Source organism: Schistocerca serialis, unplaced genomic scaffold (genome assembly GCF_023864345.2).
Source record: "Schistocerca serialis cubense isolate TAMUIC-IGC-003099 unplaced genomic scaffold, iqSchSeri2.2 HiC_scaffold_226, whole genome shotgun sequence".
Taxonomy (NCBI): domain Eukaryota; kingdom Metazoa; phylum Arthropoda; class Insecta; order Orthoptera; family Acrididae; genus Schistocerca; species Schistocerca serialis.
The window spans coordinates 1-5,000 of NW_026047791.1; the positions used below are offsets into that span (position 1 = coordinate 1).

The 5,000-nt window shown below is 52.3% G+C and overlaps 1 non-coding gene across 1 annotated transcript in view; it reads left to right on the plus strand.

Moving 5' to 3' along the window:
- Positions 1-4,486: 4,486 nt before the first annotated feature.
- The window catches only part of LOC126444105 (small subunit ribosomal RNA), a 1,910-nt gene continuing 1,396 nt past the window's right edge, over positions 4,487-5,000 (plus strand). Inside the window, exon 1 of the ribosomal RNA XR_007582418.1 lies at positions 4,487-5,000. This exon is cut by the window's right edge and continues 1,396 nt beyond it. This is a non-coding gene — a ribosomal RNA (small subunit ribosomal RNA).

Genomic DNA, 5,000 nt, shown 5'->3' on the forward strand with positions numbered 1-5,000 from the left:
CTATGCGCATGTGACGCAACGACATTGACATCCAGCCCAGAAACGGCACCTCCATCTACAGGGATCCGACGGAACTACGCCAACCATGCCGGCAAAACAGTATCGCCATCTATGAAAATACGGCGAAACCACATGCAATACCTCCATCTATGCGAATCTGACAACACTACGTCCGCCATGTCGAGCGCACCGCAAAACATACCGCCATCTGTAGGTCTCCCGCAACATGACCTCCTGCAACGACGATACCGTCATCTATGAGACGCCAAGCCGACTAAGACAGCCATGGGCCCACAGTGCCCTTCTTTCGACCCCACCCACAAAGCCTGCATCCTCTGTCGACAACAGCACCCCAACGCCAGCGCCTCTGCCGCACGAAGTCGTGGACCGGCAATCACTCCACCTGCACCCGTCCGTGCCCCACCCCAACCGCCCAACTCGCAACTCCAGCGGATGAACGGCGGACTTTGCTCGCACTCGCAATGTGCAATCCACCCCTATAACGTGCGTTTCATGAAGAGTTATGTCCAATATGCGACATTCCCGCTGTCCATATACATGAGCTGCGAGCTGTACCACGTACCGAGCTACAGACGCGATCGCGCTTGCTCTCTGTACGAATGCAGATGCTCAGCGGCAGCTAGGAGGCGCTCCATCCATGTCGGTACCGGTGAGCGTTGCACTCGCAGTCGCAAAAACGTACGGCAAGTATATTACTCGGAAGAGTCAATGACAGTCCAAGCCCCCCCCTGCGTGGGGAAGAGTCTCTTCTAGGCATGACCCACCAGAAGGGCGCAGCGTCCCCCACCCAGACATGTGACGTCACACTATCGGTATTGACGACTAGACTGATTCCTTATAATCATTTGCCATACACCGGTGGAAGCTGCCGAGACGAGTAACTACATGGCGGCCTCGCCGTGTCACTAATGTACAGAGATACAACAGTTTCGACTGGAACCGGATGAAACGTATACACGGCGCTGATTAGTAATAGATAGAGCCATCAAAATACAGATAATGTATACAACTGTCCGTATACATGCTGAAAGACTCTGCTCACAATCACAACCACACGTCAGCCAGACACTCTTATCACGCACTACTCTCTGCCTGTAACAGGCACAGAGACAATATGTAGCACCAGCATGGAACAACACCCAGTGCATCCTCTCCGCCACATTAGACAATCCACACTATCATAACCAGACCGGGAGGTCCACTCACAAAACAGAATATCCCACCCTTCCGACAACCACCATTGCTCAGCTAAGCCACCAACACCCACACACGTCCTACACAGGGGTACACCCAACATCACAATACTGCCTCCTGTCACAGCACACAAACAATGGCAGGAATGAAAGACACAGGTCTGCCACAAGCATGGAATCAGAGCGCCGCCTGTCATGAGCCAAAGGTGCATCCTGACGTGGCAAATCAGATGATGCCGCAGGCATCCACTTACTATAATCACAATCAACAAACCGGCCGCCGCCGCCGCCGCCCCCCCCCCCCCCCCCCCAATACACCTTTCCTTACAACAATGTGTACCTTAACCTAACCCATATTGCGCCTTAACCTAACCCATATTGCGCCTTAACCTAACCCATATTGCGCCTTACCTAACCCATATTGCGCCTTAACCTAACCCATATTGCGCCTTAACCTAACCCATATTGCGCCTTAACCTAACCCATATTGCGCCTTAACCTAACCCATATTGCGCCTTAACCTAACCCATATTGCGCCTTAACCTAACCCATATTGCGCCTTAACCTAACCCATATTGCGCCTTAACCTAACCCATATTGCGCCTTAACCTAACCCATATTGCGCCTTAACCTAACCCATATTGCGCCTTAACCTAACCTATATTGTCCCTTAACCTAACCCATATTGTCGCTTAACCTAACCTATATTGCGCCTTAACCTAACCCATATTGCGCCTTAACCTAACCCATATTGTCCCTTAACCTAACCCATATTGTCCCTTAACCTAACCTATATTGTCCCTTAACCTAACCTATATTGTCCCTTAACCTAACCCATATTGTCCCTTAACCTAACCTATATTGTCCCTTAACCTAACCTATATTGTCCCTTAACCTAACCTATATTGTCCCTTAACCTAACCTATATTGTCCCTTAACCTAACCTATATTGTCCCTTAACCTAACCTATATTGTCCCTTAACCTAACCTATATTGTCCCTTAACCTAACCCATATTGTCCCTTAACCTAACCGATATTGTCCCTTAACCTAACCTATATTGTCCCTTAACCTAACCTATATTGTCCCTTAACCTAACCTATATTGTCCCTAACCTAACCTATATTGTCCCTTAACCTAACCTATATTGTCCCTTAACCTAACCTATATTGTCCCTTACCTAACCTATATTGTCCCTTAACCTAACCTATATTGTCCCTTAACCTAACCTATATTGTCCCTTAACCTAACCTATATTGTCCCTTAACCCTAACCTATATTGTCCCTTAACCTAACCTATATTGTCCCTTAACCTAACCTATATTGTCCCTTAACTCTAACCTATATTGTCCCTTAACCTAACCCATATTGTCCCTTAACCTAACCCATATTGTCCCTTAACCTAACCCATATTGTCCCTTAACCTAACCCATATTGTCCCTTAACCTAACCTATATTGTCCCTTAACCTAACCCATATTGTCCCTTAACCTAACCTCATATTGTACCGTAACCTAACCTATATTGTACCTTAACCTAACCTATATTGTACCTTAACCCAACACACGTTGGGCCTTAACCTGCTCTGTAATTGTCATACGACGCGTTAAATTAGTGTAGTGTTGCCTAACTGCAACCCCCGCAATATAGTTTGCTACTCGCACTGCCCGGTCCCCAGAGTATCGCTTCATGTTAAACACCTTGCAGCTATACACTGTAATGCGGATGGCAGCAGGACGTACATGCTCAATGCCCTTCGCAGTTGTTCATTGGCATTCGCATGGCGAAGCACAGCCTACGTTGTGGTACGGCTTGTGTCAACTGTCCGCTGATGTTGTACGTCCAAATCACACACTGTACTGCACATTGGTCCTCATGTACTGAATGATACATCGTGGTACATGTGTGACCGTACCACGACTGCGCCAACAACGGCGAACCATACGGTCCAAATATTGTGCACTCAGCTACGTGTCGTCTCCCTATAAGAGCTGGATTGAAGTATGGTATGCCGTGGATGGCGATCAGCATGAGCCGTCTGTTGATGTAGTGGCGCGTGTTGTCAGACGTAGTCGTCTCTTCTCACACACCGTGATAGCATGGTGCACTGCGTTCCACATCTGCGACATGCGACAGAGGCCGGTTGACAGTCGTTCGCGCAATGGACATCGCATACGTACGGGGGCCACCTTCCACGTGTTCGCGAAGCGTGCACATGTTGTTGCGTGTATGTGGGCAGACATAGTGTGTCGTGACACCTGACACAGGCATGCAACAATCGTTGAATTTGCAAATGGCGATGGACGTCTACGTTTGCTGGTGACGTTACGCAAATGAAGAACTGGTAAACCGTTGTGGTGCGGTTGTTCTCGCTAGAGGTGAATCAGTGATGGCGACGATCGGTTGAGCTACCAACCGGTTGTTTCAGCGATACCCACCATGCCCACGAACGTGAATGGCATGTGGGTGTGAAGCGATACGCGGCGGTGGCTGGGTGGGACCGTCCCCGGCCGGTGAGGGGGGGCCTCCCGGCGTGCTGGCCGCGCGGTGCGTGGGCGCACGCGCTACAGCCGGCTGGTGGGGGCGGCCAGTGGCAGGCGCGCCGGCCGACGGAGGCGGCAGGCGGCGCAGCTGCGCGCCGGCGCACCCTGCACGCGGCGCCGTGCGGCCAAAGTAGGTCCTCGCGGGCCCGGTGCGAAGCGCGGTGGACATCTGCAGTGTGCTGGTCCGATTGAGGACTGTGTGCGCTGAGGATGCGCCGCCGCCCGGCGCTCGGCGCCGCGACGCCGTCTGCTGCTCGGTCGCCTCTGCGGTTCTCGCAGGTGGATTGTATCGCAGCTGTGCGGACGTGTTGGCGCGTGCGCTGTGCTGGGAGAGTTCGCTTCGGCACCCAAGTGGGGCTTTTGTCCTTCTGTGGCGCTGGCGTTGGAGCTGCCGGCCACCGTAGGTGGCGCGTGTTGTCTCCCGCCGGCAATGCCACGACAGCACGCTCCCGGGCCTCTGTCGGCAGCGGCAAGCTCAGTTGGGAGCACGGGTGGTCGCACCTAAAGCGTCTACTCGCCAAACTCCGGGCGATTGCGCCTCTCTCGAACCCGACCAAGTACTTAGGACGGCGCTGCGCGCCGCCGGGACCTGAGAGGGTTTCGAGGTGTATTGTGCAGGGGAGCTCAGCCTCCTCCTGTTTGCAGAATAATTGAGCGGACGCTTGCGTGTTCGCGCGGGCCCCCGGGACACACTCCCGGGCGGCCGGCTGCTCAGCTCTAGTTGACGCAGCTCCCTGGTTGATCCTGCCAGTAGTCATATGCTTGTCTCAAAGATTAAGCCATGCATGTCTCAGTACAAGCCGCATTAAGGTGAAACCGCGAATGGCTCATTAAATCAGTTATGGTTCCTTAGATCGTACCCACGTTACTTGGATAACTGTGGTAATTCTAGAGCTAATACATGCAAACAGAGTCCCGACCAGAGATGGAAGGGACGCTTTTATTAGATCAAAACCAATCGGTCGGCTCGTCCGGTCCGTTTGCCTTGGTGACTCTGAATAACTTTGGGCTGATCGCACGGTCCTCGTACCGGCGACGCATCTTTCAAATGTCTGCCTTATCAACTGTCGATGGTAGGTTCTGCGCCTACCATGGTTGTAACGGGTAACGGGGAATCAGGGTTCGATTCCGGAGAGGGAGCCTGAGAAACGGCTACCACATCCAAGGAAGGCAGCAGGCGCGCAAATTACCCACTCCCGGCACGGGGAGGTAGTGACGAAAAATAACGATACGGGACTCATCCGA